Below are 25,054 nucleotides of genomic sequence, written 5' to 3' on the forward strand. Positions count from 1 at the left end.
ACAAATAAAAGTGGGGCAAGAGGGTATTTATTGATTATTGTGAAACATTAATAGAGATAAGTGCACTGGAGGTCACATTATTCTTTATTGTGCCTGATGAATCAGCAACTCACAATACCAGGAAAGGTTTTCAAGAAGTCTAGGAGCTAACAGATTTGTCAATATTTTTATTTGCTATTTTCTTCACTTTGTAGACTGGGTATGTTCTTACAACAGCAGGGGCCTGTTTACATGAGAGACCCAACGTGACTAGGGGGAATTTGTCCAGGGCACCAGGCTGCTCAACTCTTCAGTAAATGACACGGAATATTTTACATCCACCTGAGCTACCACCAACTCAGGCAGATGGGACCTTGGTTTAACACTTAAACCAAAGGACAGCACAGTCGGGAGTGCAGCACCACCCTCCCCCATGCTGCATTACTACTGGAAAACGAATCCAAAGAACAGCTGCACTGCAATGTCAGTGTTGGGTAAAAAAAATGAATCCAGGCACCTTGAGCGGGAATAGAACTCCTAACCTTTAGGCTTTCTAGTAACAAATGTAAACAGACTAGATATTGAGCCAGTGACACCTATCACGCTTCTCCTCTTTATCTTCTAGTATGCGTAATAAATCAGTGAGTGCTCTGTTGCCATACAGAGCCTATGGTGGATGGCCATGAGCAGGTTATTTCTAACATATTAACAAATTTCAAAGTGCACATGTTCTTCTAGTATTTTTCAAATTGTGCATAAGGGAGATAAGGGCTGAAACTAGTGGGCCACAGCATATGGGCTGAACGTTGTTGGCACATTTATGCAACAAGATGATAACAACATTATTGCAAAGTTTTCATAACAGCTTGTGTACCATGTCGTAATCAGATGGTCCATCTAATTTTAGGAACTGAGTAGCGATATTATCTCCCTCTAGAAAAAAATGCACTAGTTTAAGTAGTAACTATCTGATGCAGCCAAAGGTCGACAGTAAGTGGGGTTAGAAGTAGTGATGGGGCTACTCTTCAGGTGAGAAGAGGAGAGACAAGTAATGTATATAGGTATAACTATGATGAAACAAACTGTTCTGTCGCATCAGCAGATGTTTACAGTACTGGATTGTGGGTATAGGAGATGCTCCATTGATGAGAATTAGTTAGGAATGTGTTTACTTTCCACTGATAAGATGTCACACCTTTTTTCCTAGCATCCATTACTAGACATGCTAAAGGCTTCAGTCAATTTAATTTCAACTTAAAGTGCAAAAGCAGCAAATAGATCTAATAAATAAATTAAATGCAAAGATAAACATTCATTTGATGAATTCAGAGTAAGACCTAGACTCTAACAGACCTCTCAACTGTCCCTATTTGGAGGAAAGTTCCTGTTTTCAGGCCTGATCTTACTATGTTTTTATTTTCCAGCTTGATTTACCAGTTCACACAGTTTTCTGAATCTCACTCATCATGTGTGACCTTTGGTGACCTTTGAAGCTGTGTAGTACACAGAAACCACACTGCATGACCAGCATACTAGTGGCAACAAGAATTTAATGAAAGAGGACACACATCTTATGACTCCCTTTTTTCTGAAGTAGAAAAATAAATGATTTTACTGGTACAATTTTGTGATACAGTTCAATAAAATCTACAGATTTGCACTTGTCTTTTCATGTGATTATGTTTTTCATCATTTTTGTCACCCTGTTTTTTTAAGGATGTGTTTCTGAGTAGTAACCCACATTCCTACTGGAAGTGGGAAGAGTTTTGTGCTATCTGGTATTCAAATTATATGCCAATTAGATGTCCCGATTTTTAGCTGGTTGTTCCTATTTTTGAAGGGCCATTGTTCCTGTTTTCAGTGTCTGCAGCAGATGCATACCTAAGGTTGGGCAAGAGGGGCAACTGCCCCAGATACAAAGTCATTGGGGGCATGATAACCACATCCTGATCGCTCTTTATTGCAACAGCCTTTAAAACCCATATTGCATTTGTGGTCATACCCGAGTATTGTAGTGCTGTATGTGTGGTCTAAACTTTTATAGCAAGCAGTTCTCTACCGTTTAAAAGTAAAAAAAAAAATATTGTCTTTTTTTTAAACTAAAACCTGAGAGCTGTAGCGTTTCATGCAGGCAGGTTATAAACTGTAGCAAACAGTTTGCTACAGTTTAAAAGAATACATTTTTTTAATAAAATATGTTAAAGGAGAGTTGTGGGGGTGGGGCACAGAAATGGGACCTTAATGGCAAGGGCAGGGATGGTGTGTCATGCATCTGGTCACCTGGTTCATAGATTAGTACTAAGCCAATTGCCCTTGTGAGCCATTTTAAGCCTAGCCAATTATCCCTTGTGAGACTCAAACCCTGCACCTTGTGTTTGTAAGGCAAACACCTTAACCATTAGGCCAGCCTGGTGTGCCAGTAGAAGGAATGCCCTTGTTTTTTTTTTTGCTTGTTTTCTGGGGGAGGGGGTTGAGTAGTAGATCTTACTGCAGTAAGCTGATCACTTAATGTTTTTTTGCTCTTCATTTGTAGGACTGAGGGGGAGGGGTGCCAGTTCATAGTACCGGCACAGGGCACTAACTGAGTCAGTTTTGCTTCTCGCCTGTAGGTTCAGATGGATGGGCAGTATACTTGAATTAAAATGTGGTAATCATCCCAATCCATTGAACTATCTCGAAAATATGGTTTTAAGTGTCTTGTTGAAGCCAGCCAAAAACAGACATCACACCTTCCCTGGGTTTTTGGTTTCTCCATCTGTTACCCCTTTATTGATTTAGAGTACCATTTCTTCCTGGTCCAAAGTATCAACCTTAGTTAATATGGAGTGAAACTAAATAAAATGGGTACCTGTGTATCATGTATATTTACAGCCTAAATTCAGGCAATAACACTGCTTAGAGAAGTACTTAAGGAAATATTTAAATCTTAGCATCTTATCCTCCTCACCTTTCATTGCAAAACTGCTTTTAATTTATAAAATGTCATTATAAAGCTTACCGTTTATTAAACTTCTGAGTAGAGTTAGGTAGAAGCTGCATATATTTAATTTACTCACAGACATACTTGGCCTCAATTTCCCTGTTATTTAGAAATTGACCTTCTAGACAACACACACAGTTTAATTTACAGATTCTAGAATATAATTATTATGTGAATAAAACAAGACTATACAATAGACTGATGTTTGCAGACCTCACATGTGTAGCCACAGGAAACACTATGCGCAGCACAGTTGTATGGGGAGTTGTTTATAGTTGATCCTTTCCGCCAAATATATTTGAAGAGCAGAACGAATACCATCTGCATTTTAAAGATCTGGCTGTAGTCCATTTCATATTTATTTCTGCAGTCCATTTCATATTTATTTCTGCTCATATATGCCATTAAAACCACAATAGCCATCATTGTCTGAAAATAACATTAGGAGTTTTGATTTGGTTCATGTGGCCATGGGGACTTCAAATATTACATGAAATCTGATGCTTTTTCATATCTGTTTGTCATTACTACATCAGCATAAACTCTGCAGGTTTACCTGATACATCACAGTGCTTCTAATCCACAAGGTCTGCCATGATTAAACTGTCAGCATGAGCAGTTTCGCCAAGTTGTTAACTTTTTCCCTGCATAGTATGTTTTGTTCCTGTTATGGATAATAAACATACAGCTTGAAAGAAGAATATAGAAGAAATGTTTAGTTCTTGTTATGGATAATAAACACACTGAAAGAACAGTACAGTAGAAATTGACTAGTAAACGTGATTTCCTCTAGGCTGAGTCACCAAAGATTTCTTTAATAATTTATGTATTTATTTACCAGGGTAGTGCACTGAACAATACTGACCAATTTCAGGATCAGCCCGGGTTTTAGTATTCACTTAATTCCTCCGCCTCAAAGCATGCATTCCATTTCTACAATGACATGCTTTTCACTATGTCTGTTATAATTTTGTGACAATTCTCTTCCACTTAAAACATTAAGTAATATATTCAGTAGTTTTCTTGTGGGTTCAGACTTCCTTTCTTCTTAACAATATTGTAATTCTGCAAGTATAAGACAGAACATCTGTATGTACAGATATAAAAGATTAAGTTAAGAACATGCATGCTTTTATTTAAATTTTTATTTTGACTTTTATTGACCAGATTAACCACACTAGACCTATGGCCTATTTTCAGGGGGATCTGAGGTGTTATTCACACAATTTGGACAGGGCACTGAAGAAATTCACTTACTCTTTTTTAGAAGCTGTTTCATGGCTGGAGATTCAGGACAGGATATAATAAGGTGTCAAGGTTTAATAAAATTGAGAGGGGCATGCAGTGCAGGAGTGTGGAGTTGTTGAGCTGTAGTTGCAAAAAGTAGTCTCTGTAAACTCTTTCATCCCCCCTTTTGATGAGACCCACAACTGTAGTATCATCTGCAAATGTAATGATGTGACTGGTGTTGTATTTTGAAGAACAGTCATGGGTGAGGATGGTGAACAGCAGAGCGCTTAGCACACAACCCTGAGGAACACCCGTGTTGAGTATTATGCATCCTGAGGTGTTGTTGCTGCACGTTTTCTGCACTTAATTCATCAAGAAGTCAAGGATCCAGTTGCACATGAGCTTGCTAACTCCAAGACGTACAAGCTTGTCAATAAGCTGCATTGGAACCACTGTATTGAATGCTGAGCTGAAGTCAATAAACAACAGCCTGAAGTAGTTGTTTCTTCCCTCCAGATGACCAAGTAAGAGATGCAGTGCCAGTGAAATAGCATCTGCAGTGGATCTGTTAGCCCGATAAACGAACCATAGAGGGTCGAAGGTGGATGGAAGGTTTGCCGACAAAAGCCTTTAACTAGCCTTATAAAGCATTTCATTACATTTGAAGTTAGAGCAACCAGTCTGTGGTCATTCAAGCAGGCTAGATTAGCTTTTTTTAGGGAGCGGGGCCATATTTGTCACCTTGAAGCAAGAAGGAACTTTGCCAAGAATAAGGGAGATGTTGAAAATATCAGTTAGAACTGAGCATAGTTGATCTGCACAGCCTTTAAGTACTTTACCTAGTATTTTATCAGGACCAGCAGCCTTCCTAGGGTTCACTTTCTTAAGCTGAGATCTCACTTCATTGGAGTTAAGGTTGAGCACACCCTCCTCCTGGTCGATAGGTAGCCTTGTCGCAGCCACATTGTTCTTCTCTTCAAATCTGCCAAAGAAGGAGTTCAATCTGTCCAGGAATTCAATGCTGTCTGTACACTGAGCTGATTTAGTTTTATAGTCCATAATCTGTTGTATCCCTCGCCAGAGACTCCTAGTGTCCCTCATGTCTGCAAACTGACTTTGTAATTTCTTTCCATATTCCCTCTTGGTCTCTTTAATGCTCCTTTTTAGGTTTGCTCTAGCTTTGCTGAGACCCTTCTTGTCCTTGGCTCTGAATACTGCATTTCCTGCCTTCATGAGATCATAGACTTTGTTGGTGAACCATGGTTTCCGGTTTGCTCTGATTGTGATGCTTTTGATGTCAGATACATCATCAACACAATTAGTGATGTAAGCTATTACTCCTTCTGTGTAATCATTTGTGTTCACCAGTCCATCTGACATAGCTGCCTCTTTGAAAATGTCCCAGCAGGTGTTCTCAAAACAGTCTTGGAGACATTCCAAAGCCCCCTCATGCCCGACCCTGATCTGCTTAACTGTGGGCTTTTCTCTGATCAGAGCCAGTATGTAGGCTGACAGAAGCATGATGGTAAGAAGGTCAGAGCTTTCTAAGTTAGGTTGTTGTATTGCATGATGGTAAGATGGTCAGAGCTTCCTAAGTCAGGTTGTTGTATTGCATGATGGTCAGATGGCCAGAGCTTCCTAAGTTAGGCTGTTGTATTGCATGATGGTCAGATGGTCAGAGCTTCCTAAGTTAGGTTGTTGTATTGCATAATGGTAAGATGGTCAGAGCTTCCTAAGTCAGGTTGTTGTATTGCATGATGGTAAGATGGTCAGATCTTCCTAAGTTAGGTTGTTGTATTGCATGATGGTAAGATGGTCAGAGCTTCCTAAGTTAGGTTGTTGTATTGCATGATGGTCAGATGGTCAGAGCTTCCTAAGTTAGGTTATTGTATTGCATGATGGTCAGATGGTCAGAGCTTCCTAAGTTAGGTTGTTGTATTGCATGATGGTCAGATGGTCAGAGCTTCCTAAGTTAGGTTGTTATATTGCATGATGGTAAGATGGTCAGAGCTTCCTAAGTTAGGTTGTTGTATTGCATGATGGTAAGATGATCAGAGCTTCCTAAGTTAGGTTGTTGTATTGCATGATGGTAAGATGATCAGAGCTTCCTAAGTTAGGTTGTTGTATTGCATGATGGTAAGATGGTCAGAGCTTCCTAAGTTAGGTTGTTGTATTGCATGATGGTAAGATGGTCAGAGCTTCCTAAGTTAGGTTATTGTATTGCATGATGGTCAGATGGTCAGAGCTTCCTAAGTTAGGTTGTTGTATTGCATGATGGTCAGATGGTCAGAGCTTCCTAAGTTAGGTTGTTATATTGCATGATGGTCAGATGGTCAGAGCTTCCTAAGTTAGGTTGTTGTATTGCATGATGGTAAGATGGTCAGAGCTTCCTAAGTTAGGTTGTTGTATTGCTCTGTAGACACCTTTGATATTGGAATGTGCCTTGTCCAGAGTGTTAGCACCCCTTGCAGGAAAATCTACAAATTGATGGTAGTGGGGTAATACCTCTCTCAGATCTGCTTGATTAAAATCATCAACAACCATGTGTGCAAAGTCTGAGTTTTTCCTCTGCAACTCACAGATAGTCATAAAGATTGCTCAGGGCATCAGTGGTGTTTGCACTGGGTGGAATGTATAACACTGTTACATATATTCCATTTAGCTCTCTAGGTACATAAAAGGGTCTGCATTTTAAGGAAAGGAACTCTAGATTATCAGAGCAATGTGACTGAACAATCTCATAGTTCTTACAACATCTTTCATTTACACAGATGCAGACTCCACCTCTCTTAGCCTTTCCTCACAAAGTGTGACATCAGTCTGCACGAAGGAGTGTGAGACCTTCTTCGCTAACAGCACTGTCATTGATCTTGTTATGCAGCCACGTCTCAGTAATCATCAATAAACAGGTATTTCTTGCCTTATTTTGCTGTAGAATTTCAGCCTCAAGTCATCCATTTTACTGTCCATTGAGCATGCATTTGCTAGCAGTACTGAAGGCAGGGCAGGCCTATGAGGATTAGTTTTCAGCTCTGCAGCCCCTTTTTCTGTTTCGCTGACATCTTTTCCTCTTCTGTCTTGTCCTGAGTGTACCAGAACCTTCTGTTTCATATTTAGGCATGCTGGGTTAAAATACACAGCTCCAATATTTCTCTGAGCGTAGTAGGCCCCAGGCACTCTGCTGACTGCTGACTGCAGGGAATCTGCATGAAACTGTTAACTGCTTAATTTCCAAAAGCTTCTACCTGCTGAAAGTTAATGTACTTCCATTTAAATTTCTTGAAGTTTTGTGTGAAAAAGAAGACAGATAAAGCATATCAATCTGATGAACTGGCACAGCCGCAGCCACACAGGGCGCTGACATTTTTTTTTTTTTTGTAGACAATATAGAGAAATACAGAGTGTTTTTGTAGATGATATAGAGAAATGGAAATAAATGGAAGATATTTACACAAGTTTTGAATAAATGGTTAAGGAAGGCGCAAAGAAATGAGAAGTAGTGTTAGGATTTATATAGACAAAGGGAAACAAGAAACTACTGATAAATGGAGAACATCTTTATGTAATGTTGATTATACAATATTAATGACATTTTTTTCTAGAAAAAAAATCATTGCTATTAAAAAAAAACATTATTGGTGAAAGTATGTATGATGGGAAAACTAGAGCTTGAAATGCTGCTAGTAATAAAATAAGTAATAGATGTAATTAATAGAGAGAAAACAGGTGATACATTGAAGTATTTGATATAAATAAAAATATGATAACATAAATTATGGAAAGCTATGGGTAAAATTGAGGGAATTTAATGTTGGAGAAAAAATGTGACATCTGTTGAACTCAGTATTAAAATACTTAGAATAATGGCAAATGTAAACAAATGGTGTGTAGAAATATACAGTTAAAAAAGGTGCGAGTGTGAACAAATGGTGTGTAGAAATATGCAGTTAAAAAGGTGTGAGTGTGAACAAATGGTGTGTAGAAATATGCAGTTAAAGAAAGGTGCGAGTGTGAACAAATGGTGTGTAGAAATATGCAGTTTAAAAAGGTGCGAGGAAAAGATGCTGCTAAGCAGCACAGCGATAGTGAATACAGTAATAGAAAGAACTAAAAAGGCGGGGGTGCGAATGTAAGATGAGAAACAGTGTCGTGATGAAGATGGCAATCGTGATTTCACATGCTTATGATCTAGTATTAATGGGAAAAAACAAGGTGTGGGTTACAGATGTATGAGGGTAATGCTACATCATTTAATGAAAAAACAAGGTATGGGTTACGGAAGCGTGAGGTTAATGTTTCATCATTTAATTAAAAAAAAACAAGCCCCCGTATTTACAAAGTCCTTTATTGCATGCAGGATTAGTCTAAGAGCTATTTTGGCAATATGGTTGATGTGCGAACTAGGAACGAGCTCCCGGGACGTGCATGTGAGCTCTTAGGCTAATCCTGCATGGACCGAGCCCCTGTATGCAAATTACCTTAATTTGCAGGTAAAAAACATGCAAATGAGGGTAATTTGCGATCCCGGAAGCTGTCAGCTGTCAGTGCAGGATGAGTGCAGTCTGCAGAAATGTACTCGGTTAGTAACCGAGTAGATTTCTGCAAACTACAAAACGGAGTTATGACAGCTCCAAATAAAGGCTGCATATCATTGAGGAAGCATGTCAATGGACAAGTATAAGGCCATTGGCATTGCAAACTGTTTCAAAAATAAAAAAATCACCTTTTATTTTTTTTTCACCCATCAGGCTCACAAACAGGATTAGGGAGAAAATAAACTTAAAATGAGCATTCTAACTAAAAGCAGTATTCTGCCATGCAAGTCAATGGCAGCATAAGACAACCTGGCCAGTGAGTAACGGTTGCTAAAGGGGGAGTCTCAGTGTGGGACATGTAACTATGCATTAGCAGGCAATCCTATGCAAATGAGGGGAAGGATAGTGGATCCCAGATTTCCCCAGGGTGTGAAGCAGGTCCCAAGAGTGTAAGAGCATAAATAGCTGAGTGCAAGACTAGGATATAGGTGACATCATGGGGGGGGGGTGTCAGGCATACTGTAAGTGGATTGGAGCCCTATGGCTCAGGACTGCTCCTAGCTTAGCACAGCTAAGCTAGAGGTGTGTCCAAACTGCTTAGCACTCTTCACAAAGTGTAAGCGGTTGTGCGCACTGCACAGCGGGTTTTACAGGAGGAAAAAGGAAGTTAAACCAGTAAATAGAAGCTATGTGCACATTTGAGCACTCTGTTTGCACGGCATGCACACAGGCTTAAACAGGGAGGCAATGGGAAGGGAAAACAGCAGTAGGAAGGTAATCAAGGAGAACTATCTTAGCTCTCAGGTGAAATGTATCAGAAACAGCCAATTACACAGGCAGCAGCCCAGCCCAGCACACCAGTATAAACTATGAAAACACCTTTCCCCCTTGTTTTTCCCAAAAACTCTGCACCACGGGTGTATACAGATGGGGAAATTTTACAAAACGAAAGCAAGAGAAAAAATGTTGGGGCTGATTTTGCTATCAAAAACCAGCATGTGCAAGAGGCTGAGGGTGGTGAGGATGTGAATGTAAGTTGTGAAGGCTAGAAAGTCAGAAACTAATATGTAGGTAGTTAAAGCTAAGATCTGCAGTACACTGGTATGCCTCTAGCCAGAACAATAGGTAAGACTACAGACTGAAATGGTGTACCCGACATACCAGTACAGTCCTAGCAAATGTGTAAAAGTGTCAGGTGTGCCCCCCATCCTATGTACACTTATAGTAACAGTCAGGTGTGCCCCCCACTCCTGTGTAGAAATGTAGAAACAGTCAGGTGTCTCCCCCCCGCTATGCAGAAATGTAGCAACAGTCAATGCCAAATGACCAATGTATACCCTGCAGACACAGCATGCTACCTGTCGATGTACAACACAAAGGACAGCACCACAGTACAAACTACCTGGACTTGATCCAAACATGCAATATAGATGGCTATACTGGGCATGCTCACACACTTAAACACATGAAGGCCATGTCTGCAAACACCAGTGGACCAGACATATCTGGCAGTTGCAGTTCTTAGTGCAGACACATGTCACTATGCCCCACTCCTGCCTTGCTCACACAGTGGATAGGAATACAGACATATATGTAAAGACAACACATTATAATAAACCAAAGGTAGACAGACATAGATGTGTGGAAGAGGGTGACCGTGACAAGGAGCCATCTGGGCCTGTCCCACCCAGCACACAGCCAGAGGGCCCCAAACACGAGGTGCAGGTGTCACTCACTGCAGATACTAGCCACCAGTATCTGCCAGCATGACAGACTATGTGGTGCACGTGCCATCTGTGCAACATGACTGTACAAGGAAGTAGTCACCTAGTAGCTGTATACATGTACCTGTGGCATATGACCCCATGTGTGCCCACATGTGGCATGTCAACCCCTACATGACTGGGTTACGGCCCATGCACACACACCCCTCCCCATAGCAGTATTATGACAAGCCTGCTGAGGTCATCCAATGTGAAATACACCTTTGGGAGAGCTATAGCTCAGTAATCCCCATGGCGCATCCCATAACTGCATACTGCTGTACTGATAAGCTAGTTAGGTAGTAGTTCTAACCCCAGACATGGCAACTGTGTGAGTTTGTGTTTGTGTGTGTGTCTCTCTGACTGTGTAGAAAGCAATGATTTTTAGGCTACTCATACTCTGTACAATTCATATACTCAACTTTGGCAAGGATGCTGATGTCACTCACCTAGCAATACACCTCTTGGAAAGTCATAGCCCAGTAATCTCCGTAGTGCATCCTTTAACTGCTTACTGCTGTAGTGTGATAAAGTAGTTAGGTAGATGTTCTAACCCCAGACCTGGCAACTGTTTGTGTGTCTGAGTGAGTAGAGAGTAATGCTTTTTAGGCTACTCACACTCCGTACAATTCATATACTCAACTTTGGCAAGGCTGCTTATGTCACTCACCTAGCAATACACCTCTTGGAAAATCATAACCCAGTAATCTCTGTTGCGTGTCCTGTAACTGTGTACTGCTGTAGTGTGATAAAGTAGCTAAGTAGGTGTTATAATCCCAGACCTGACAACTGTTTGTGTGTGTCTGACTGAGTAGAGAGCAATGCTTTTTAGGCTACTCACACTACGTACAATTCATATACTCAACTTTGGCAATGCTGCTGATGTCACTCACCTAGAAATTCAACTATGGGAAAGTAATTGCCCAGTGATCTCTGTAGTGTGTCCTGTAACTGTGTACTGCTGCAGTGTGAAAAAGTAGTTAGGTAGGTGTTCTAACCCCGGACTTGACAACTGTGTGTGTGTAAATCTATGTGTCTCTGACTGAGTAATGAACAATGCTTTTTAGGTTACTCACACTCCTTAGAATTCATATACTCAACTTTGGCAAGGCTGCTGATGTCACTCACCTAGAAATACACCTATGGGCAATTCATAGCCCAGTAATCTCTGTAGCACATCCTGTAACTGCTTACTGCTGTAGTGTGATTTAGAACTGTGGTAGGGTGCCATCTCCACCCATGGCAGTTCTGAATGTTTTGTGTGTGTTTCAATGTATGTGTATGGAGCAATGCATTATAGGCTACTCACTTGCAGTACATTTCAAATGCCCTACTTTGCCAAGCCTACTGATGTCATTCATTGTGAAATACAACTTTGGGGAGAAAGTTCTTTAGTAATCCCTGTGGTGTGACCTATAACTACTCCATGCTGTAGTGTGATAAAGGCCTGGTGCAGGGGTTCTATATCCACACATGTCTGTTGTGGATGTTTTGTGTGTGTCTCACTGTCTGTATAAGGAACAATGCATTTTAGGCTAGTCACTCACAGTACAGTTGAAATGCCCTACCTTGGTAATCCTGCTGATGTCATTCAGTGTGAAATACACCTTTGGGAAAGGATGTCTCTAGTAATCTCTGTGATGCGTCCTGTAACAGCTCCATACTGTAGTGTGATGTAGACCTCTGTCAGGGGTTCTATACCTGCACATGCCACTTGTGGATGTTTTGTGTGTGTCTCACTGTCTGTGTAGAGAGCAATGCATTTTAGGCTAGTCACTCGCAGTACAGTTGAAATGCCCTACTTTGGTAATCCTGTTGATGTCATTCAGTGTGAAATATACCTTTGGGAAAGGATGTCTCTAGTAATCCCTGTGTTGTGTCATGTAACAGCTTTATGCTGTAGTGTGCTATAGACCTTGGTCAGGGGTTTTATACCCACACATGTCAGTTGTGGATGTTTTATGTGTGTCTCACTGTCTGTGTAGTGAGCAATGCATTTTAGGCTAGTAACACACAGTACAGTTGAAATGCCCTACTTTGGTAATCCTGCTGATATCAGTGTAAAATACACCTTTGGCATGTATTATAACTGTGTAGTGCTGGTAGGGGTTCTACTCTCAGATATGACAGGTGTCTGTGTGTGTGTGTGTGTGTGTGTGTGTGTGTGTGTGTGTGTGTGTGTGTGTGTGTGTGGCTGGGGTGCTAAGTCATACCCATACATGTGACATCAAGGCCAGCCAATCCAGGTTAGCAACCCCACTATTACCCAGAGCACACACTCAAGCCATGTGTCATATGCACACACATGCCTAGGCAACAGCCAATATGTGGGTAGTACACTACAGTGATAGCAGTAGGCTACAGAGGGCATGTCACCCTGCCCATCTGTCCAATATGCACGTACATACAGACAGTGCACCTCCAACATGTTCCCCAATAGACACCTGCACCACATGTGCTGCCTTCACATGTGACTCACAACAGACATACCATGCCTGACAACATGCCCTGTATGGACAGATGACATTGACATCAGGGAATGCTGTTAGCATGCTATCAATGTAGGTGCAGGGTAAACCTGCTACCCCATTACCAGTTCCTGCCACAGGTGGGCAAGACTGGCACTTCTGATGATAATCTGTATCCCCAACATGGGCCAGACACCCAAGGTACAGTTCCACATGTCAATGTACATGCATGTGGGAGGTGTGCACATCCCAGACCATCCATGTCATGGACTAAGGAACACATACATAGCATGTGATTTACAGCACTGGCCACACACAATAGTCACCCAGGTGACTGGATGGGAGATGCAATACCCACCTGTGTGGGCAAATGCAGTAACTACAGGCCTGAGCCACAATGTAGACCATTGTTATGTGGCCTGATGCCAAGGTATACCCATTGCCTACCCTTGTGCAGCCTGCTGGCACAGTTGACCACCACACACCTGTGTAGACATGCACCCATGCATGTCAGAACTGACACCCTGTGTTTTGTGTGTGTGTGTGTTGTATGGTGTGTATGCCCATATCCACACTCACTACAACCCCCCAGGGCTGTCTGATGCTGTCTGATGTCTGACACCTTCTCATACGCTATGCCCATACGGCCTCCGTATGACCCATGTGGTGCATGTGATACCTGCACATTGATGTGTTGTTGCAATCCTACTAGTGATGAGTTGCAGTCCTGGCCCTGCCAAGTGTGTCAATGTGTGTGCGCCCCTGTGTGAGTGTGCCTGTGTTGTCGCTGGCACCTGTTCATGCAGACAGGCATGTGTACGACACCTACCGTATATCTACCATATCCCTGTTACAGATGTCACTCACCCTCACATATATGTTCTGAGTGCTGCACATCAGATAGCCCATGTGGTGCATCCATTAACTGCATCAAACTGTGATAGCACTACATAGTTGTTGGGGGTTTGATACCCTTTGCTGGTAGGTGTGTGGCACAAACATGCTTCAATTTTACTCTCCCACCCCTCCCTGACATGTATTTGCCTCTGTCTGCCTTCTCCACGCCCTCTCCAGTGGATGTGGCGACCCACCCCTGCCTTGTTTAGGCAGCAGTATGTGTATTTTACGTGATGCTCATGATAAGCTGATGGCCTCTGCACAGATTGCAGCCCTCCCCTAGCTGATTGCATGTGGAACAGCTGTGGTAACATTCCCATAGCCAATTGCATGGAAACACAATCCAATACCTAGGAACATCATGGTGGTGTTGGCCCTTTTCAGTCACTGTGAACAGGAACTAGATCTGTTGTTTGTCAAACAGCATCTCAGATAGATTGGGGATTTACCTCTAACAACATACACTGTGGAAAGAGGGCAACATACAGGAGGGGGATGTGCCTGACCTGACTACAGACTGTAAGTGCTGCTATATTGCATTTGGAGTAATGTTGGTTTAACAGTGTTTGTGTGGATATGCCTGTCATACATGTCTCCATACATGTCTCCATGTCAGTTCCATGTATATGAGGAATCCCCATCTGCAGGGTCATCTGCAGACTGGGCAGTGTGTGGTGCCTTTGGTGTCATGTGTTACCCACGGAGCATCTATCTGTGGACTGCAGAAGGTAGTGTGAGCATTGCAGTCTGTAGATGGTGAAGGCCGTGACAGTTACTGACTTCATATCCCTCATAGGACATAAGTTGCAACAAACCCCATTACAATGGAAAATATATGAGGTTATTACAGCAACATGTCTATACTGGCCCTGTGTATGTGCTGTCAGCCATGTCTCTGTCAACCTTTGTACATATGTCATGCATGAGATGGTGCATATGTGCTGTACACCATAAATACTGTCATCATATCTGATAACAAGCCAGTGATATATCAGATTGCTACACATGCCATGTACAGTAGAGGTTATATTTCATGACATAAGCTGGACATTCTGTGGATGTTTGTACAGTACTGAGGTCTGTGTAGTGATGGTGAATGTCGGCAGTGTGTGTATTGTTAATATGTACTTTAGCCTCTGTACAGACTGTGGTAGATGTCATTGTTCTAGCTCCCCTTCTATCAGATGTTACATGCTGCCCCACTTTATGGTACCATTTTGCCATACATGTTTATAGGGCCATACACACACATGTCCCATACCACAGTCAGCCATCAGACCAAACTGTGTTGCAGCCTAGTATATGTAGGGTCATTCTGTGAGTGGCAGATATGAGGATGGTGTAGAACAGATAGTCCATATACTGTAATATTATGCTAGCTTACCATATGTGGCTGTGGCTGTGTTCACATTGGTTGTGGTTATGCACTGTCACACAGGTATATCTTACTCTGTGCTGTGACAAGGCTGTTGAGCCTGCTATATATGCAAGTACATGTGCAGTCCCCCATACGAGATGTAGGCCAGTGTTGAGCCAGTCTGCCTGTGGCCTGCACAGTGCATTGTTACATGCCTAGCAGCTTAGTGTACTTAACCAGTGAGATGTCATGTGCAGATACTTGTCAGATGTACTGCTGCCGGGCCTCCCTTAAAAGACCTGTATGTCAGACAGAGCAGTGGGATGCTGTACCGATGTATGCCAATATCTAGTGGGTAGTATGTGTTCATGGCACCCCTGTACCAGCAGTCATTATGTGTCAGGCCAGACAGGAGTGTGTGAATCCAACACCTATGGTGCCAAATGTATACGAGTCATTTAGTGTTATACCCATCTACATGGCTCTCTACATCCATATTGTCAGGCCTGGTACACATGTTGTTCACTAAGCGATTATGTATACACCTCTGGAATGTACAGGGTGTGTCCGAAGTTCCACATATAGTGGCCAATATCTCTGCTGCAGTCCACAGAGGCATTACATACTAGCGGCGGTACTTTACAATGATTTCCTTAGGATGTGTGTCAGTAGCCAATAGCACACATGTTATGAGCAGATGTGACCTTCCACACACACCATGTCTGTGAAGACAATCCGAAGGACAGTAGTAATAGTCTTTGCACTTGCAAAAAAGCACTAGAGGAGGAAGGCAAAAAAGTCTTTCTGGTAAAAAAATCTTTATTACCACAACGGCTGGTCACCACGAATACAGTACACTCCAAGGCACAAACGCTATGTCTCCACACCTGCGTTTTCGTTTCAAGCACTTCTTCAGATGCACTACAAATCAATAAATTTTAGCATGCCTTATATATACATAAAATCAGCTCAATTAGCAAATAACCACACCAAATTGATAATTAATTATCAAATAATTAATACAAATCGTATTAAGCCAAACTAAAAAAAATTTTTGTTTAAAAACTCATAATTAAAAACTGTAAACACACTTTTCCTTACCATCAACAACTTTAAAAAGAACCTTAGAACAAATTCATATATAAAAATAACAATCTCAACATATTTATAAAGGAAAAACATTAATTAAAATTCTGCCTAGGGATATATCATTTAATCATTGCACATACTCCCTCTAGTGTACAAAAAGGAATATTACACTTATATACAGAGAATTCTTTTATATATAAATTAAATTTAAATTCTAAAAACTACCTTCCTAGATTTATAAAAGAATGTCCTACATATTACTTGATAAGTACGAATTGTTGAACTCTAATAAAAGCATTTCTTACAATCAAACATTTTCATAAAAATAAAAAATAAAAACAATTTTAAAGTTTATTATATAGGATGTCACTCATAATTTGGCAGCCCTCAATTTCAACACAGGTAGAAGGGATACTACATTATTCAGACCTGGTTTATTATACGATTCCAACTGTAACTGCCACAACAGTTCTTTGTATTCGATCGTATCTTCCCATGGTCCCCCACGAATATCTTTTTTAACTACTTCCAAAACATAGAAATGGAATTCTGCTTCTGAGCATATCCCTTTATGATTAGCCAAAGCATTGTTGGGATTTCCATTCTTAATATCATAATTATGCTCATAAATCCGATTTTTAAGTTTCCGTTCGGATTTCCCAACATAAAAAGCTTGGCATTTTTTACACAAGCTCAGATATACTATTCCACTTGTATGACAATTCGCATATTCAGTACTTTTTACTAAGATATCCCTACTCTGAATATGAACTGAATCTCGGGCTAGAATGAATGGGCACTGGGGGCAACTACCACATTTGAAGGTCCCTATTCTGCCATTCTTCGGTAGATGACCCCTACCCTTAGTTTCAAAGAAGTTTTTAAGATTCCTTCCCTTTCTAAAGGTACATTTCAAAGGTTGTTCAAAGAGCCCATTCAAATCTGAGAACTCACCAAATTTCTCCCATTCAGTCTTAATTAAACTGAAAATAAATTTTGCTTCCCCATTATAGTCCAAAACCAAATTATTCGAACTATCAAAAATGTCTACATCCGGCCCTGGGTTCACAACTTCGTCTGTTCCTAAAATTGGGTGAAATTTGTTAGCCCTCCCAATCACCACTTCTTTTTCCACTTCTGAAATCAATACATCAGGGTAACCCCTCTCAAGGAACATAACAAAAAGTTTCTTACATTCTTCTAGGAAATCTTCATTCCTGGAGCACATTCTGCTAGCCCTCACATACTGACCTTTAATAATACCTTTTTTATGGTGGTGAGGGTATGCACTAAAATAGGACAAGTAGGAGTTCGAATAATTATCTTTTCGATAAACTTTTGAAAAGAACTTCCCTTCCTTCTTCCCTACAAAAATATCTAAATACCTTAGGCAATCCTTATTTATATTAAAGGTGAAGTTAAGGAAGTTGGTGGTACCAGATAGATAATCAAAAAAAACTAAAAATTCTTTCTCGGAACCAATCCATAACAAGCATATATCATCTAGGTAACGCTTATACAGTTTCCAACACTTTCTAAACCTGGAATTAAGTATAAACTTTTGTTCCCAAATATCCAGAATAATATTGGCATAGGTTGGCGCACATCGGGCGCCCATCGCGACCCCCTGTACTTGCCTGAAAAACTTCCCCTCATAATGTATGAAATTATTTGTCAAGACAACATCCATCAAGGTCAAGATCAAACAAAAATCATTATGGGAAAACTTTCCATATTCAATCAATGCTTCCTCGAAAAGTTCCATCCCTTCTTTGTGCGGAATAGACGAGAACAAATCTATTATATCGAGTGTAATAAATATTACATTTTCATCAAAGCAATCCTGCTTTAAATTCCTTAATAGATCCCAGGAATCTTTTACTATGCCTGGCCCTTCTTTTATAACTTCTTTCAGCTTGACATCCAACCACTTGGCTATAGGGGCTGTAACTGAGCCTTCATCTACATGGCTCTCTACATCCATATTGTCAGGCCTGGTACACATGTTGTTCACTAAGCGATTATGTATACACCTCTGGAATGTACAGGGTGTGTCCGAAGTTCCACATATAGTGGCCAATATCTCTGCTGCAGTCCACAGAGGCATTACATACTAGCGGCGGTACTTTACAATGATTTCCTTAGGATGTGTGTCAGTAGCCAATAGCACACATGTTATGAGCAGATGTGACCTTCCACACACACCATGTCTGTGAAGACAATCCGAAGGACAGTAGTAATAGTCTAGTAATATACCTGCTATACATACATGACATCTCCTTGCACTATGACTTTGGGACTACAGGGGCTGGGCTAGGTCTACACCCCATGTCCAGGACATATGGTGGAAATATATGTACATATACTTATCCAGATAGTCATATATATATATATATATATATATATATAAAATTACACGTGTACTACTTCCAATTACCACTGTCATGGCAACCACCCACTATAAATCCCTACAGCATATGGACGTGGTCCCTTTACATTCCCTGTGTGATGGACATCCATCCTGTGTGTCAGCATCAGTGTTACAGACAGCAGGTAGCAATACCTCTTACAAGGGAACCTGCACACTTAGAGCAGCCACATATCTGTAGGAGGATCAGGAACTACAGACAGACTCTGAGTAGAGTTGTGTTATGCTTTGCATAGTACTGGTGTTACAGGGTGTATGTGTGTGTACATACTAGTGTACCCTGGAATGCAGTCTGTCTGCATAGCTCACTACTGTGGGCCTATCCTCTTGCTGGACAGAGGTATGCCTATCATGTGTTGTCCATCCACCACACAGGTCCTGTGTCAGATATTACACTGACAGTGTGTGTGTGTGTGTGTGTGTGTGTGTGTGTGTGTGTGTGTGTGTGTGTGTGTGTGTGTGTGTGTGTGTGTGTGTGTGTGTTGCGTGCTATCAGTACATGGCTACATCCATGTCTATATCTCACCTCAATACCCTGACTAAGGGTATGTTGCAGACTATCCTGTAACACCAGCACCTTGATTAGTGTATGGTAACAGTGTCCCACATATGTGCCTGTGTTCCAGCCTCTGTCCTCCACCTACATACCAAGCTTTGCACATATGTCATGCTGTTTGGGGTTGTTCTGTAGTGGGCTGTGAGTATATGACACTGCCATTGTTGCCATTAGTCCACTGCTGTTGTATCCCCCACACATACAGTGGGGCTGGGGGCATATATGTGTGGTAGTCACTTACACAATACATGTGTGCCCTTATGCACTGCAGAGGCCACTGTATGTAACAGTGGTATATGGGCCTGTGTTATTGAGTCTAGGTGGGGAGCACCATAAATGACCTAGGCTGTTACAAAATGTGAGGGTATCAGGGGTGAGCTGCCACAAGGCATCTGGATGTACAGTACCGTATACTCCACCTATATTGACATTACTTACATGAATGTGGGTACTGCAAGCCTATTGCCTCCTGCCATACAGACTGTTCTGTTTGTCAGTGTGTTTGTGATGGTGGCAGTTATGCCTTGTTATGTACCTGTTACAGCCCATTTGATCACAAAACGTCTTTACCTCCTACTGAGTTTGTACAGAGTGTAGATAGAGGCTGCTGAACTACACACCTGCAGTACATACTGTTGATTGTTTGGTATCCTGTGGCCCAGTATGTCTTCACTATTGTACAATTTGAGGGGCTTGGCCTGGACAGCAACAGTTGTGAACCTTTCCAGACTACTATATTAGTGTAACTGTTTCACAGTTGCAGTACTCTGTTTATATGGTTGTCAGTATCTGAACAGCTATATGACATGACATATAGAACTGTTATACTACACAGTTAAAGGATTTCCATTTCTGCAAACCTGTGTGTGGTGTCTTTCCTATGATCTTTCTATGGGTTTATGTTGCAGGCAACAATTTACATTAGTATGGGTGGTCCATACAGTGTCCAGATGTTCAGGTGTTAACTGCAGGCATAGTAGCTGTTCCATATTGTGTGCACCTTCTACATATGTACCTTACTGTACATATATCTGCATGTGTATGTGTAGGCACATGGATATATATATATATATATATATATATATATATATATATACATACGTATATCTGTATCTGCATATCTATGTCTGTGTATCTGTATCCTGGGGATGTTGATGGCTTCCACATATTACATGTCCTATGGGAGGCAGACTGTACTTGGTAGTGTATTGCAGGGTGCATGACTTTGGCTTTGGGGGGATGCCTATTCGTACAAGATGTATAGTGCGTGGGGCCTCTCAACCTCATTAACGGTGCATGTGGACATATGTGTATTTGTTAATCTACAATTGCTATCTACAGATCTATGGCCATATATACCTATATATATATATATATATATATATATATATATATATATATATATATATATATATATATATCTGCTAACATATATATAACTATGTCCGTATATACATACATAGATATATATATATATATATATATATATATATATGTATATACATATATGTAACATGCTGTCTATATGTAGACATATAGGTGTAGACACATATATGTGTCGATTTAGGCATATGAATGTATATATGTGCATATATAGTGATGTATATGTATATAGCATTAGTAAAACAATATATATATATATATATATATATATATATATATATATATATATATATATATATATATATATATATATATATATATATATATATATATATATATATATATATATATATATATATATATATATATATATATATATATATATATATATATATATATATATCGTATCTGTTTAGATTTTAATATAGTTGCATGACAGGACTGGACGATATGTTTCTGAAACATTGCATTTCTATGTATCTTTCATGGCTTAGTGGTACAGCGCTTTGTTTAGGGTGCGCAGGGTCCTTGGTTTGAGCCTTGCAAGAGCTGTTTATTTTGTTGCTGGGCAGAACATGGCCCATTGGATACAGAGTGATTAAGGCACTTTAAAGCAGTTGTAAGCGGGTTTGCGAGGGTTTGTGCAAAGCTAAGCATTGCCTACACAGGTTAAGCAAATTAGAAGCTAACTAAGTGTATGAAAACGTAACTGAAGGTTAGCAGTGCATATCATCACACAAATCCATGCAAACCCACTTACAACTGCTTTAAAGTGCCTTAATCACTCTGTATCTAACTGGCTGTGTTCTGCCCAGCAACAAAATAAACAGCTCCTGCAAGGCTTGAAACCAGGACCCTGCACACCATACGCAAAGTTATTTACCACTAAGCCGTGGCGGATACACATAATTGTGATGTTTTCACATACATATCATCCGGCCCAGGTACTCAACACTACAGGGAATGTATTCCACCATGTAGACGCATCTGTGTGTGTATATATATATATATATATATATATATATATATATATATATATATTCATATTTAAATGGATATAACATATCTATATGTAAAGATATAGCTATAGAAATATATGCACTATATATATATATATATATATATATATATATATATATATATATATATATACATAGATATGCATACTTCTCTAGATATATATGTATACATCCATATGTCCACATATATACAGCACTAAAAATGCATATATGTAAGCATACATATAGTTCACCTTTCAAAGGGAGAAAATCATGTCTCCAAAAGCTGGAAGGCCGAAAGTATGTTTTCAACATTGCACAATCTTGCAATAAATGCATCGAATGTGCAATGAGCGAATGTCACTATGCATTCACTCATTGCAGATTCGGCGATTTGGGTGTGGATGGCACTATAGTGGGGATGGGGAAGGTTTGCATATCTCCACTGAAGTGCAAACTCAGAGTTAGTATATCACAGTAGGGGGGTTGTGGGAGGTCCAGCCCCCCAGATGGGGGGTGCAGGGGAGCTTGCCCCCCCTGCATTACGATATGTATTCCAACTTGTAGTTTGAGAATCAGCAAAGCTGCTTTTAGATTTGCTGTGTTTTGAACTGTGGTGCAATTAGAAATGATGGATTGGTCCTTCCGGTTTGCAGAAGGGGCCGTTCAAAGAAATGACTGTCTCTCTTTCAAAGGTAAACACATATATATCTATATAGGTATATATGGACATACATCTGTAGATGAAATTGGGAACATAACCGCAACATGTATGTCCACATGCACCATTGATGGGTTTGAGAGACCCAAACAACATACATCTGGCATGGATAGGTATCCCCCCCACAGCAAAACATGTCTGGCCTGCAATACACTACCAACCTTAGCAGATCCCATAACCAGGACCCTACACGACAAGGGTAGTACATGTTAACAGTACTCCATCCCACCTGTAGGATGTCAGGCTGGCATTACTAACATATCATGCAGTACAGTTAAGTGAAATGTCATGCTTGGGGACCCCAATGGCAGGCACATCAAGTATCTGGGATCCCTCATACGATCCAATAGGCCTACACCTGACAATGGATTTAACAATGTTGGGAAGGACAACCACAAATCCACCATGTCAGCTGGGAACTACCACCCAGTAGTTTAATGACCCTGGTCTGCAGGGACATGGAACATATCAACAATGAACCCATGGCCAATGTCACTGGTAATCTTAACACATGGAACCCCACCAATGCTGGACTTGTCAAAGGCAGAGAATATAACCTGAACCTGGTATACCTCCTTGATCATGACAGTAGATGAGGTGTAGATGAGGGTTAGGAGGTGCACAATGACTATGTAGATCATAGTAGGCTTGTACACCATCCCACATGTAGGAATGTGTGTAGATGTTAAGGGATCTACCTCCATTCACAGAATATGTTTCCACCAGGACTGCTTGGCAAATGCCAAAATTCCACAGGTGGCATCCCGTGGACTTACAGTCCTTCACAGGTCATAGATGTGTTAATGCCCTCTTCCACATTGTAGAGGTGTGCAGCACTACTGGGGTTGCTATAACTCACTGGGTGTGGCTGTTGTGGACACATCCACCATCAATGCAGTTACTGTTGCATCTTTCTCCCAACATAGCTGTCTGCAATACTGTACAGTGTATGTAATAAGGTTGTTAGTTGATGTTTACACCATTCAAAGTAGTTGAGTGCCTCACACCCTCCTAAGGATAGGGCTATGGCACCAGAATTGGCACACTCATGTTACTGAGGCGAGGATCGCAATAGAGTGGGGAAAGGGACATACACCCTGCTGTTAGCATGTTCAGTGTCATCTACATTGCAGACTGCATATGTAGCAATGTGTGGTTGTGCCTATCCTGTCTTGGTGGGATTACATTGGCAACAGGTTTGTTACCTGCACAGGGACATACCTCCATGTGTACAGTTTTGTACCTGTACTGCATCCAAACCAAAGGCTCTGTGTGTTGTATCCAGCCATGTCATGTGTACCACCCACTACACTTACTGGTGTCCACTGTAGAAGGCCTGCTGACACCACTACACATATCAGCCATGTGACACATGGACAAACACAACACAATCAGAATAGATAATGGTGACAACAATACAACATTGTTAATTACAGCTATGATGCATCATGGCTGCACAGCCACACCTTCCAAGATATTAGCATTTCACTTTACTGCTGACAACATGCTACACAGCATTCCATTGCTACACTGTTGTACAGTCACCCTGTGAATCATCACCATGTTAGCCTGTCCCTGCATTGATGTTACAGATGTCAGGAAGTAGCATAGGTATCATCATATGCACAGGGTGTGTTGTTGGTTTGCCAGAGGCCTAGGCTGAGCCATACAATTGACAACATGTGTGTGTGTGTGTGTGTGTGTGTGTGTGTGTGTGTGTGTGTGTGTGTGTGTGTGTGTGTGTGTGTGTGTGTGTGTGTGTGTGTGTGTGTGTGTGTGTGTGTGTGTGTGTGTGTGTGTGTGTGTGTGTGTGTGTGTGAGAGGGGGCTGAGTACTGTTATGGGCCAATGGTGATGCCGTGCGTGCAGGTATGTCGTTGCCCTATGTTTGTTGTTTATGTGTGTGCGTCTGCATGCACACAGTTCCACCATGTGGCTGCCCTATGCGGGTATTTGTGAGACAACTGCAGACTGTACCTGGCAGGGTTTGCAGTTCACCATCTCTGGCCATGGACATGGGACCTGTCCCTGACAGAGGTGCTACAGGCAGTATCGGGTACAAAACCAGATCGGGTACAGTCCCCCGAGGTTTGTCCACTGGATCCAGGTCCCTCCTGGGACTGGCCAGAGCCATGTGCACGTGGTCTGCTATGACTGTCTGTGGACAGCACCACCCCACAGTGCTGGAGCTGGTATTGTCACTACAGGAGTGGCTGTGACTGATGGGACATCCATAGTGACCACCAGCTGCCGGTGTTGCTGGCATACGTCCATGTGGTCGTCGCACCCATCCCGCCCTGTCCTGATGCATGGACATGACATTGTGGATGAGATCCAATGTCTCACCCCACCATCTATCCATGACCTCGGTGTAATTACGGATGGACCTGCTAGGTCACGGATGCTGTCAGTTACAAAAGTGTGATGAGCCCTCTGCGCCTTTAGACCCTGCCTGGTGTACCATTCCATTCTTGTCTGTGCCTCCATGACAGCCTGGAACATGCGTGTGGTTGATATAGATGTGGCACGTCTGCCAGGGGCATGATGACCAGCAGTGCTCCGACGAGCACCCCTGCGCATCTGCCTATGTGATACCCCACCAGACATCTGGCTATGGCTGTTGTGTCCTGACACATGTGCCATAGATACCACACTGTCCTGGCCAATGCCA

Source organism: Protopterus annectens, chromosome 2.part1 (assembly GCF_019279795.1).
Source record: "Protopterus annectens isolate FY-2018-M chromosome 2.part1, PAN1.0, whole genome shotgun sequence".
NCBI lineage: Eukaryota > Metazoa > Chordata > Ceratodontiformes > Protopteridae > Protopterus > Protopterus annectens.